The sequence below is a fragment of the Schistocerca gregaria genome, chromosome 2 (genome assembly GCF_023897955.1).
Source record: "Schistocerca gregaria isolate iqSchGreg1 chromosome 2, iqSchGreg1.2, whole genome shotgun sequence".
NCBI classification, from domain to species: Eukaryota; Metazoa; Arthropoda; class Insecta; order Orthoptera; family Acrididae; genus Schistocerca; species Schistocerca gregaria.
Window position 1 is genome coordinate 274207215 of NC_064921.1, and position 14733 is coordinate 274221947.

Genomic DNA, 14733 nt, shown 5'->3' on the forward strand with positions numbered 1-14733 from the left:
AGACAAAGTGATGCTCACAGTGTTCTGGAGTGTTCAAGTTGTGGTGCATTTGGAATTCATGCCTAAAGGCATCATCATGAATTCTGCAGGGTACCGTGAGACATTCAGAAAACTGATGACAAGAATTCAAAGGTTTGTCGCCACATGGAACACATTTAGTCCACACAAGAGCGCCGCGACATCTGCAACAAATCGACGTCTTCTCTTCACTGTCTTTGACAATCTACCAAATAATCCAGACTTGGCCCATCATAATTTTCATGTGTTTCCAAAATTAAATAACATCAGATCTCGAAAATGGCCTTTCCGTATGATTTTTCATGCTGATGACTTTGCTAGCGTGCAAAGTTGGTTGGCATACATATGAGATGCAGACAACCTGTCTATCCCAAAGAAGAAGCGAATGGACCTTCTTTCCTTTCGTACCAGGATAGCTGATGGATTGATACTGTGCCAGAAGAAAGTGACTGAAAAGAAGAGGGGATGTCTGTCTGATGAAGGACTAGCTTCAGACATGAGAGTCATACCAAGAAAAAGAGTAGCGTACGACTGCTACGGTCGCAGGTTCGAATCCTGCCTCGGGCATGGATGTGTGTGATGTCCTTAGGTTAGTTATGTTTAAGTAGTTCTACGTTCTAGGGGACTAATGACCACAGCAGTTGAGTCCCATAGTGCTCAGAGCCATTTGAACCATTTGAAAAAGAGGAGCTCCAAGTCGCTGCAAATTTCCAAAATGTTCAGGCCGTTCTAGAATTCAGTGCAGAAAATGTAAAGTACATTTATGTCTCCAAAAGGACAGAAATTTTTTTGCAGTTTCATACGAAACCTTAAAATCAGTGTTTTGACCATTGTTGTTTAAATAAGGACTGTAATCTGGAATTATTTTTATTGTTTCTTCTGTTTTAAAGTGAAATAAAGAGTGGAATACCTTATCCGTAGTGTTAACCTCCGTAATGTATGACATGAAGCTCGAGACCTGATGAACACAATTGTGTACATTAAATATCTAGAAAACTAGAGATCATGTGAAATTAATTCTTAGAAAAATGTTGTCAGGAGACTCACCTGAATGTAAAAAAGATGTCAGATATTTTTTTATAAGTAAATAAAAAATAAGGTCTGAAATGGTTAAAAAATCAATGCCGGCCGTGTGACCGAGAGGTTCTAGGCGCTTCAGTCCGGAACCGCGCTGCTGCTATGGTCTCAGATTCGAATGCTGCCTCGGGCATTGATGTGTGCAATGTCCTTAGGTTAGTTAGGTTTCAGTAGTTCCAACTCTAGGGGACTGGTGACCTCAGATGTTAATTCCCATAGTGCTTAGAGCTACTTGAACCATTTGAAAACATCAATGTAGGTCTTTGTTGCGGTGGTACTACTCAAAACAAGGAGTGCAAGGTCCCTCCATGTGGAACACGACCACACCATCCGAATTTTGCTGTTACCACCACACACGCTGGCAGATGACGTTCACCGGATATTCGCCATACCCACACCCAGCCATGGGATCGCTACATTTTGTGCCGTGATTCACTACACACAACGTTTTTCCACTGTTCAGTTGTCCACTGTTTACGCTCCTTACACCAAGCGAGGCGTCATTTGGCATTAACCGACGTGGTGTGTGGCTTATGAGCAGCCGCTCGACCACAAAATCCAAGTTTTCTCACGTCTCGCCTAATTATCGTTGTACTTGCATTGCATCCTGAAGCAGTATGGTATTCCTGTGTGATTGTCTTGATAGATGTCTGCCTATTACACATTTTGACCCTCTTCAACTGTCGGCGGTCTCTCGTCAGTCAACAGACGAGGTCGGCCTGTACGCTTTACTACTTCACATTTCCATTTCACTAAACATAGGAAACAGTGGACTTGCTAATGTTTATGAGTGTGGAAATCTCGCGTACAGACATATGACACAAGTGACACGCAATCTCCTGACCACGTTCGAAGTCCGTGAGTTCCGCGTAGCGCCTCATTCTGCTCTCTCACGATGTCTAATGTCTACTGAGGTCGCTGATGTGGATCACCTAGCAGTAGGTGGCAGCACAATGTACCTAATATGAAAAATGTATGTTTTTAAGGATGTCCGGATACTGTTGATCACACAGTGTTTATGTTTCAAATATATTTTGTCCCTTCCGAGTAGTCAGCATCTCTGTGTATAAACAGTTGCGACCGTTTTGGAAATTGTACGATACCGAAATTGTAGGATACCTATAGCAGCGTCAGGCGAGTCATTTTTTGAATAGATTAGTGACCTTTGGTGAAACGTGGGATCATCACAGCGGGCCAGATACAAAACGCCAGGGCATGGTGTGGAAGAACCCCCCAATCTCCAGTGAAGTAAACATTCAAGTATGCGGCATCGGCGAAAAGGTTTTGCTAGCCGTGTTTTGGGAGGCAAAGTCGCCTACACTGGAAGATTACGTGGATAAGGCGAAAAACATCAACAAAACTATTACTGTGAATCGTTGTCTAATGAACCAACAATTCGCAGCATACGAGGTCTTTTTCCACGGAAAATAATGCTGTTGCACTATAATGCCCATTCTCACACTGTGTGGCATACCATGAAACCATCCAGAAATTAGGCTTCCAGCTGCAGGATCATCCACCTTATAGTGCGGATCTCGGTCCGTCAGAATTTCATTGCGCAGGCCGTTCAAAGACGCTTTGCATTATCATCGAATTTCCTCAGACACAGTGGTCCGTCAGTGGCTTTGCAATCAACAGGAAACTTTAGTTTTGGCAGAAATACGTAAGCCTGTGGACCGCAGGACCAAGTACATTTCACAGAAGGGAGACGATATTGAAAAATAATTTATAAATGAAAATGAAACTGTATTTCTGAAATGAATAAAGAGTTTTGTGAACAGTTTTTGATTTACCCTCGTATATAGTTTATTCAATACTTCACATCGTTTTAAATTAGCTATCTGAGAGTGGCACATTGTTTATCCTTGGATGACACGTGTCCATCTTCCATCCAGACTGGTAACTGGGCCGTAAAACTGATTTTAATGGGTAAAATTTCTTTCCTAGGACAGGAAAGTGCTCTCCACGATGGGTTCTTGTTGGATCTCCGTCCCACACAGCGCTCTATGACAGTGTAAGAAGCGGTAGTCAACGTTTTTTACCTGCCGCCCACTTTTGTATCTCTGTTAGTAGTAAAATTTTCTAACAGCCCACCGGTTCCATAGTAATGATGATTTATAAAGCCGTGAAGTAACATTTATGAAATTTATAAAGCCGAGTTACAGCAAGTTTAAGCATATGATAAATATTCCTTGCCATTTACTTTCTGTCCAAATTTCATTAGCCTGACGAAAATATTTTTTATACTCATACTGGTTACCTCCAAAGCAGGAAGGTGCACTAGCATGCAGAATGGACTACGTTGACGGCCGGTAATCAACACCCAGTGCTGTGGGAACTGTTACCGGATTAACATTTGGAAAGACGCTAGCGACCCTAGCGGCGAAAACACTGGTTCTAAAGTTAATGTTCGCTTTTAATTATTTTTCTTCTGAATTGATGAGACAGCGATTAAATTTTTGCGTTACAAGGAAGAACGAACGGAACAGAAAGAGAAACCAACTCATAAGTCTTGATAGAAGATTTTCCGTTGACAGCGAGGTCATTAGAGAAGGGGTACAAGCTCGGATTAGGTAAGGATGGAGAAGGAAAGCGACTGTGTCCTTTCGTAGGAGCCATCCCGACTAGGCTTTTGCCTAAGCGTTTTAGGAAACTGACGGAAAATGTAACTCGGGATGGCTGTTCTCCAGAATGTGAGATGTGAGTCCAGTGTGGTAACCACTGCGCTACCCCGCTCGATTGCTGCGGAAGAAAGGAAAAGCAAGGCCTAGGATGAAGTATTTTGAAGGCATCAAGGATATGACGTGACAATAATGAGGAACTGAAACGAACAGCAAATGATAGGAGAGAGTGATTACTTTGAAAAGGCATAATCATTTAGAATATGCGTGTATGTATGTAAGTAAGCATTAGTAATCGACCGAGAGGACATGAATGATAGCGAAATAAATGTAAAAAAAGCAGAAAATCAATAATTCACTGACGTAAAATACCGTACAACTTATTCATGAAGAAATACTTTCAAATATACTTGTAATTGCAGCTTGTTCCGCTGAAAGTACGATAATATAAAAGCATATGTAATGCATGAGAAGCAAATATTTCTGTTGTCATTTCTCAAAATGTCCAAATGTGTGTGAAATCTAATGGGACTTAACTGCTAAGGTCTTCAGTCCCTAAGCTTACACACTATTTAAGTTAAATTACCCTAAGGACAAACAAACACACCCACGCCCAAGGGAGGACTCGAACCTCCGCCGGGACCAGCCACACAGTCCATGACTGCAGCGCCTAAGACCGCTGGGATGTCCTTTCTCATTATAAGAAATTTTATGTACTGTAATGATACGCACATTCTTACACTTCAATCGGCTTTCTAGCGAGAATACTTTTGTATTTTTAGCTTAGAAAGCGAAGGAGTTAAAGGTTCTTGCAGCTTATGGCTCAGATTTAATAGCAATTCTGTAATTGGTTTCTTCTGTGTTAGGAAACAATTTTATTGCTTTTGACGTTTTATCAGTACGCATGCGACGGCGTGCGCTAACTAATATCTTTCAAACACGCCAAACATAAAAGCGGGATTTTTCCGATGCTTATACCTTGGGTTCCGTTGGTGATAGAAAAGTAGGGTCAAGTGTTTTGAACAGCCCCTGGGCAAGGGGCAATTTGTGTACCCATCAGAAGAATCGTCTTAGCGTCGCTAATATGCATCATGGTCAAATTCCTAACAAGGCACAGACGTGGACCCCTAGATGGTTACGCACATCAAATGGGTATAATTTTTACGATTTATTGCTAAGATCCTTATCTCGAACAACCTTGAAAATTTTATGTTCCCTTAATCATTTCCAAGATTTCCAAGAAATCTAAATAACAAATATCCATTGAAAATTGCTAAGGTTTCAAGGTTAAGGCGTCTGTCTCAGTCCCTCCAGATTTTCAGTCCTGCACGTCAATGCTGCTCTTTGTCGACGTTACTATATGCTCTGGCACTGGAAACGCTCCTCAACGTCACCAAATCGGACGCCATGGCCATAGGACACGGGTTGACCCCAGCGTGTGTCGAACCGCTACAGCTTCGTGGCACTATCAAATGTCTTGGAATAGAGTTTCACGACGACATACGGCGCACTGCGGCGCTTAACTACCGCCGCTTATTACAACAAATTCGGGTCCAGATCTTCAACCTTCGTCTGCGGATCCTCAACATTCCTCAAAGGACACACTTTGTGAATGTTTACCTCGCATGGCGCCTTCTACACATAGCGCGTGTCCTTCCAATACCGTTACAAATGGCTCGACGTCTGTTAGCGGCATTCGGAGCCCACTTCAGTACCGGCATGCTCTTCAAAGTCGGTTATGAATCGCTGACCCTTCCCCCAGAAAGAGCGGTCTTGGTCTAGTCCATGTCCACGACAGAGCTGTGGCCCTGTATGTCAGCTCACACATCAAGCTGTGGCGCCACCACCCGGAAAGTTTGACATGTTTGCTGTTGGAGTCCTTAGCTCCACTTCCCTTATGCCCCCACTGACGACGCAAGACATACCCCCGCCCTGCTACTACTTCGGGAACTTTTACATTGAACACAGCTACGTCTGTATCGCAGTACCACCGACGAAACGGGCGTCGGCGCGGGATATATATCATGTCCTACAGCAGAGGCACCCACCAAACATCGTGGAGACCAAAAGCCCTCAGGTTAATTGGAAGGTGGTGCGGCGGACGATACATTTGGTTACACTGGATACAGACGTCCGTTCCACATGGTACATCACAGTCAATGGTAAACAGATCACCCGATCACCCGATCACGTCTTCATAAGATAAACATGGCGGAATCGCTTCTATATTTAGACTGCGGGATGTCAGACACGTACGAACACCGTCTCACACGTGGCGCGGCAGAAGACGTATGGCACTTGGTGCGACGAATTTTGTCGTATTTTCTACGAGTGACTCCGGAACACATTATACCTCGGTTTCTACTATTTCCGGATCAACAGTATTTCCCGCGCTCCAAGTCCAACACAGTCAAGTGGATCCGTGCGCATATGGTACACTACTTATTTCACGATGGACCTAACGATGTATTTGTCTTTTGAAACTACCTATAAGAACGTCACTGCAAGATCGTACGGAACCCAAAATATAGACAGTATTTTTCTAATTACTTAGGGAATGCCCTACGTGACCCTCCACACTGCTGGATCATCAACAGGTAGGAGAAGACACCCATTGAGTGAGCTGACAAGACTAAGTTCGATTCTCGGTGGAATAACATACGACATACGTGAAGACGTACCTGAATGATGAAGCGTAAGGAGAGTAGCGACACACCCTTCTGCATCACGTACGCAGCACTTTTTTTCCGTTTTCCCCATATACATTACCTCGGTGTAGGAACGTGCCGAGATATTGTTTTGTTTACTCACAGCACGATGAGGCGCTAGGTACATTTATATTTGTTGTGGTATAAAGTAAAACCAAATTCAGAATATATTGAAAACAGTAAATAAAAAAAAATTCCCACAAAAAATTTCCACTTACCATCCCTGATTCCTTGACGGACGAGGGAGACACTGTGGCCAAGTCTCGGGTTACGGCCCCTGATCACTCTGCCCTCCCCACCCTCCGTAAAGAAAAAAAAAAGGATTGGTTAAGGCGACTTCTTGCGTAAATTAGGAAATCCATGTTCGAGTCGCCGTCAGGCTCAAATTTTGTCACCAATAAACAGTGAAGCTGGAGTTCCGCCTTATTCGCAAATGTTAATATAATTCTTGCATCGTGAGATAGCTTGCGGAGTATGTATGTTAATGTAGATACAGAAGATTGTTAAGGCCGAGGAGAAGTGGCCAGTATGTGTTGATCTGAGTGCATAGACACTATGTGAAACATACGCATTTATCTACAAGTACGAGATAGATAGGTTGGGTGAACATAAGATGGTGTACTGTGATCAAAATGACGAACGTCACGGATATATCATATACAAAAATTAGTTACCAGCCATATACTGAAAAACATATTGCCGCGTAATATTGCTACAGGCGATAGATGTAAGAGCAAGCATTGTGACAATACTCTTTTTCAGGTCGATAGGGAATATCTTTTAATATTTAAATAATGAGTGTAGAGATGCTATTGTTTAAACTGTGTTAATGGTAATTTAGGTTTTTGTCTAATTTTACTCCTAAACTCTTCAATAACGAAGAAAAAATGGTTTGTCCTGTAAAGACGGGAGATATGTTACAAATTGCGGTTTGATAAGCCTAAATCAACAAGACCGATACGGTTTTGAATACATCAAGTTTTATCTTTATATTCCACATCTATTGTGATAGTTGAATGTCGGACATTTCCGAGAGGAATCCACATGTCAATTGCTTACTCAAGGGTAACTTATAGTCGACAACATACGTATACACATATTTATTCTGTGACAGAACTAATGACAGATAATTTGTAGAATAATCATTTTCAGTAAACTTTTAACTCTTTAGAAACGTCCATTTTATACTTCCCTATATTTCACATCAGCCGTAACTTCTGCGCTTGCAGCGTTAATTCGATTTTTCTGCCCACTGAGCCCGACAGCTAAACATGAAAGACGCAATCGAACGTTAATAAATGGAAGACTCGGTTCTAAACAATCACTGGCAAATTGCCCATTACGCCCTAGTTTGTGGTGTATACAGCTAACGTAAGTTACCCAGACTGCAGAATCAGGTGTCTTACGAAGGTTCGTCTTGCTGAAGATAAAGAAAGGAATGGTTGCGTTAGACGTGTACTGGTTATTCTAAGAACAATAAATAGATAAAGAAAAGAGTTGCTGAGGCGTTTTAAACTTTGCTGGTTACGTAACATTGTGCCAGAGAGTACAGGGTTCCATCTGTAATAACATCGAAACGGCGACGACACTGAGTGTGGAGTTAGAAACAGAATGTTTATCTTCAGCGTTAGCTATAGAATGGCATTTCAGTATGCTTTCATCAGAACTGTTCGTTCTTGCAAAACTTCTTGTACGATAATATTGATCTTAGTTCCCCTACTTAGAGCTACATAAACCTAACTAACCTAAAGAAATCACACACTTCCATGCCCGAGGCAGTATTCGAATCTGCGAACGTAGCGGCCGCGCGGTTCCACACTGAAGCGCCTAGAACCGCTCGGTGTTGAAACTAGTCATCTGGTAAACAGTGTTAAATTGATCTTAGCCCTTGAATAATTTATACAACAGATTGATCGCCCCATAACACTTCATGTGTTCACTGGGAAATTTGATGGAGATTCACCTACTTGACGATGCACGTCAAATATCCACTTCGTGTTCGTGCGGATGAGACTCGTACAGCTTATATGGATTTTCCGTATCCTAGATAAATGAAGTTATAGCATTCACATAGCCATGAGGATGGTAAGATGCCTATTCAGTCCCAAATCATTCATGCAGGTCTTTCCTATCCGACTATAGAGGTACGGTTTTAAAATTTTATATAGGGTAGTCAACATTACGTAGTTGACTGCAAGAGGAAAGTTAATGCTTATGAGGTTAATTAATTCTATGTGATAAACGTTATAAGTAAGAGAAGTATTTCCTCTAGTGCAGAACACATTGTATGGGACGTATTCCTTAACGTGCTTATGGATAATTCGGTGTCAGATGTTGGCGATAGTAAACGGGAAGCTTGGTGGCAAAAACCTATATTAATGTTATGCTCCAATGCAATGAAGGGATGCGCAGGATGACAACAATAATAATCGGACTTCACTAAAGACATTAGGTAGGGTGCTTGTCTATTATATGTTGAAATGCATATTCTGTAGACAGACGATGGCGCTCGAGCGTTGAGTCACCACACAGATCCCAAAGACTTTAACAGGCTGAGAAAGACAATAACATATCAGAGAGATAACTATGAGACTCGGTAATATTAATGAGAACATATTTCATATGATGCTGATTATTATTTCACAAGAAACGTAAACGCCAGTTTGATACATGATCTGTTAGTATGGCATTCAAAGCAAGAAGTAGAAGAAGACAACGCAGCTTACTTCATCTTTTATAAAAAACTTTTCGGTGAGACAAAAACCAGTTTAGATTCAAACCAGTTCAGATTTACATGGTTTTTATTGGTATGTTTCACCTTTTTTAGTCATCTTCAGAAATCTTACATAGGAAATACATATATAAACAAGATTTATACATCATCCTGTTGCCTACCTTCTATCTAAATAAAGAATTTGTACACATTCCTGTTGATAGTTATTACCCAAGCACACCTTCTATCAGTTTAGTATTGTCGAGATTAGAAAATTTAGTTTCTAAATTGGTAACATCCGATAGTAATTTTTCTTTCAATAATTGCTCATAAGCTGATGGGCTGGCTATGGCCTATTGTATGACTAGTTGTAGATGTTTTTGTGAACAGTCCAGAATTCTTACGATTTCTGCAAAAAAAATTTATTTTATTGACGTAATGTCGACGACATACTCGTTATATTTGATGGCCCTTTGTACGAAGTACCATTAGTGGAAGAATAATTTAACAGTTTTCATTCTAAAACGTCTTTCACGTATGACGTAATGGGTCAAGTCAAATTGCTGAATTATTTGTACGTAAAACTTCAGCTCGCCAGTAATTAAATTAATTTTCACATCTTCCGTAAGTCAACCATCGGCGACGCAATAATTCATGCGTCGTCATGCCATCCATATCAGCACAAAATGAGTTTCTTTGGAGGCACGATAGATCACCTATGCGAATTTCCTTTACACAGACCCGCTGTTGACTGAAAATTATAAAATTTGTAGTCCGTTGCTTGTAGTGATGGATATAACCCGAACATGGTTGATAAGTTGTACAAACAAAATAGAGAAAAGGCTATTCAGGAGCTATAATATTACAGTAGCTCACACGACTCATGGCAAAACCAGTACCATTTTATACGTGAGTTTCCTTGTAAAACCAAGTTATCTCATTCCGGCGTTTATAAATTAAAGTGCGCTCTGTGTCGTATGTCTTAAGTAGGGCAGAATGATCGGAAGTCCAGAACAAGATTTCTGGAACTTATTCTCACTAAGAAAGGTGCAATTAAAAATAATTATACGCTCGCTGACCATTTAAAAGCTATCGGACAGGCAGAACCTGTGCTAGAATCGCTCCAAATTTCGCATCATCCACCCAAGAGCAAAAAATTAACTTTGCTGGGTGTATTAGAAAGGTTGAAAAATTCTTATGCGGCTCAAACTGTTAACCCTTAAATCACTAGCCGATTACTAAAAATCGGAAATTTTATGCTTCAGTGACGACAATTTTTCGAAGAATATAGCTGAGTACTGGCATAATTCTCTTTATAAAGATGACAGCTTACTTCTCTATCCTACGGTTCACATTTGAATTACAGAATTTTACGTATAACTTGTCCGTTTCTTTCGAACTTCTTGTCCTTACTTTTGACGCCAACAGATGGCACCAAGTTTCACATACTATATATCTTCTTCAATTGTTTGTACTTCTGTTTTACTGTAATCATCTGTTCTAAATGTATTTTTCATTTGAATGGGCGTTAACTGTCACTGCATGTTCTACTTTATTCTTATTTACTATACCTTCAAACATAGTTTGCCTCTTTCAGGTAGCAGAGATTCCGTTCGTTGCGCCTGCAGAATCCTGTCTGCCAGTGTCACATTGCGTGCGCACATACGGCCTTGTGTTCACGGCCACTACAATTTATATACCAGTATTTACGTGAGGCTTTTAAGTGGGGCCCTATGTAAGCACGGCTGCATGCCTTCGCCTCACATAAGGATCGGCGCCTCTTACACAATTTCACTCCCACATTGCAGTTTGGCTCTTCGTTGCTTTGTCAACTTTTTTTTGAATCCTTCTACTTTTGCATTTTAGGTGCATACAAAATTTCGACAATTCATGGCTAATGCCTTACCTGCAGTTACTAAACGTAAGTACCCCATTATAATATCTTCAAAAAGTTTTTACTATATTTTTGTGCTACTTAGGACCACACCCCTAAGCTGCTTTTGTGTATTTTTCCAGTGTAGGATTTCCGAAGATGCCTCAAAAGATGAAACTCGTCAATAAAGCCTGTGTTATAAGAACGTAGGCTTCCGCGGCCGGTGTCATAGTGATTAAAATTCTTCTGGGCAATATGCCGCGTCATTTCTAAAAAACTAACAACAATAATAAATATATATTTATTTTATTATTGTTGTTAGTTTTTTAGAAATGACGCGGCATATTACCCAGAAGAATTTTAATCACAAAGCCTGTGTTGTTTTTGCAACGTAGAGTGATTTTTCCTACGGAAGACATATCAGGTTCATGCACCATGGCCATGGATTCTGAGGATTGACATTTTACAAAAAATAATAGAGAATCTAAATTTACGAAGAGACATTAATTATAATATTAAATTAAGCTTTGCATTGGGCAAAGTACCACACAGTTGACATTAGCGAATTCTGATGATTCGCTACAACGTGAACCACAGAGAAACAGCTATTTGAGTTCACTCGTGGAATAGCGTATGGCTGAATGTTTTCCGTGTGGCTCCTGCCTACAGAGAAACGAAACAAGTTGGCAAGGCGTCGCGCAGACTTCGTGAGACTCAAATAACATGCAGCTGAGGCATGTATCATCTTTTTGGAGTATATCATATTCCCTGACTTTTGGAACTTTTCGGGAATTCGCTTCTCAGTTGAACCTTCGGGGAAGAGATTCTGTCATGACTAGCACAACTAATGTTCTCCTGTATTGTGTACGTAAGCTTTTCCTCAATTAAACAATGGTCATACCTGCAACATAAAGAAGCGTTTCCCTAAGTGTTGAATGTTTACCGTCTACCCTTCCTGCCTAGGGACGCCATATGAAAGTTGATGTCGTCAAGCCCTGAATGAAAATTGCTCAACGGATAACTGGGGAGGGGAGCTTGAGAGCGCTACCTAGAGAGCGTGCCCTTTCTGTATGATACTAGACAAGGGGCTGGAGGGCTCACACGCCGATGTGTGGGTCCCTGCATTCTATAGCTTTTATTTTAAATAAATTCCCTTAACTTGACTTCTTTGTGATTTTTAAGGTATGTTAAAGATTGATGACAGTTGATTACCTATTTATTTTAAACATTATTACTCTACTTTACAGCGATTGCAGCAATTGTTTCGGTTTACAGATATTACAATTTTACAACTTATAGCTCGGGTATATTATATACTAATCTGCACGCACATTCCTGCGGGTAAGACGGAATAGCGTTGGCCAAATGTATACCACCAAAGTCTCCGAATATTTTACACAGGACAGTCACTATGTGAGGCGGATAACGAGCAAACTGAGGACCAGATACTTTAACACAAGGGGTCAAATTTTCTAAATTAACGAGATCATTCATTTCCTTACACAATCCGAAGCTGGAAATAAAAGAATTAGTACAAATATTCAAATACCTCTATTCCATGCGTGAACATTGAAGCAGACGCACTGAGGGCACGTCTGCTCACTTACCCGTCTTCTGTCACACCCGTAGAATATGGCGGGCACCCGGAGGTCTTCCTGGGCCCCGGTGGAGGGGGTGGTGGAAACACTTGGCCGTGACTAGCCTCTCCACCCCAAATCTTGTGACACTGGAAAGTCTTTGACTTTTACCTGCCTGTGCTGTCTCTCTGATCCCATAGCCAGGAGTAAGGTTGGCACTACTATACTATAGAACAACTTCCCAACAAAGATTTGTCCACGCTTTACGGAAAGCTGTGAGGAGAATTATGAAAGTTCATGTGCAGATTCATATTCACGTACAAGTAATGGAGAATACACGACAGATATAAATACGTATTATGAAGCCTGATACATTTCTTTCCTCCCGTCCACATGGGTTCTTTTGCACCCGCGGCCGGCCGCGTCGTGTAATAAAATTGGCTACGGAGCCGCCTCTGTTTCTATTTCCCGGCGAGAGCTAGCAGCGAAACCTGCTGTTTATAGAGCGAAAACTACTGTACCGTTTCAGTGTGCGTCACATTTTGGACACTTTGTACTTAGACGTTGATGTAAAGCTCTTCGTCGACAGCGCAGTAAATCACAGTCGTCCTTCCTTCGCCATTGAGGCGGTGTCAGAATTCCGCAAGAGCACATCGCAGCGGATGGACTGTTTTTTATGAGTACTCGACCAGCATTGAAGTCGAATAGAGGAAAGAAAAGTAATGTGGAAAAAAGGGGCCGTTGTGGAGAGGAATATTAGCGGCAGCCGGCAGCGTTCGCAGCAGATTACAATGCGCGGCCACATCTTGGTGGTGGCTGTTTGGCGTGTCCCATGTTATGCCTGTCAATATTGGCGGTGCACGGCCAGACGGGCGCAGTTAGCGCGCATCACTGCCCGTTGAGCATCGACCGCGCCCGGGCCGGGACCTCTCACAAAATGGAACTCGCTCTGCTGCTCTCTACTACCGCTACAGCTCCTGCTGCTGCTACATATTAGATGAAATGACAACAAAGTGGTCTACTGCGCAAGGTGCTGAAATTGAAGGCACAAACGTTTTTTGCGTGATCCCCGCACGTTGCAGCTAAAGAGTGTATCAATCAAACATCTAAAATGTTTGCACCATGGTACAAGATAATCACAAAGCAGCTTTAGTTGCTCAGAGTTATTTATTCGCGCAGAGCATGACCACTATCGAGATTTTAAAAGCCAAACCGTATAACATATTAAACGTTAAACAGGTTGTTTCAAGTAAGAAACTGCATATTCAAAATACCTTCTGGAGACTCCTGATGTATTACAATCATCTTCAAAGTAAGTTCTTTAAAAAAAAGCACGGAATTTCGTATAAAGGTTGACTCAGTTTTTTTTTTTTTTTTTTGTACTCTCTGTACTGGTATCGCGCCAGCTGTTTACTATTCTTACAAGGGAACCTCCCCATCGCAACACCCTCAGATTTAGTTATAAGTTGGCACAGTGCATAGGCCTTGATAAACTGAACACAGATCAATCGAGAAAACTTTCTTTATAAGAAATTAAACTTTTCACTCGAGGGAAGACTTGAACCAAGGACTTCTCGTTCCGCAGCTGTTCACACTAACCACGGGACCGCGGCGCTCCTAAGTTCAGATTATCCTTGATGTTGCCTATCTTGTGAATTGACTATTCAGTTTGTATATTTTGCTTATTTTTTTCATAGTTCCACACAACTTCTTCCTGTTTTCTCGATTGATCTGTGTTCAGTTTTTTAAGGCCTATCCACTGTGCCAACTTGTAGCTAAATCTGAGGGCGGACCGATGGGGAGGTTCCCTTGTTAGAATAACCAGTAAACATCAAGCGCAACCATTCCGAGCAAACCAAAAAACTTAAAAACTCATACATGGTCAAGCGAAATAATTACAGCAGGAGAACAATAGCCATCAGTTCAAAATGAAGACAGCAGAAAACATTGCCTGAAGCACTCTGCACAGTAGAAAGGATGCTAACTGTAAAACTAACAGAAACTGAAGAAATAAAGAAAAAGGAAGGGAAAAAGATTTTAAAATTTTCAGACTCATAAACAGAAAGGAAATTTGCTTGAACAGATCACACTCAGAAAGATACTAACACACAGATTCACGAACAGGCAAAACTGGAATGAATTGTTA

At 41.3% G+C, this 14733-nt stretch overlaps 1 protein-coding gene across 1 annotated transcript in view; it reads left to right on the forward strand.

Moving 5' to 3' along the window:
* The window catches only part of LOC126336865 (potassium voltage-gated channel protein Shaw-like), a 1557807-nt gene that overhangs the window by 423854 nt on the left and 1119220 nt on the right, over positions 1 to 14733 (forward strand). The window lies entirely within an intron of this gene.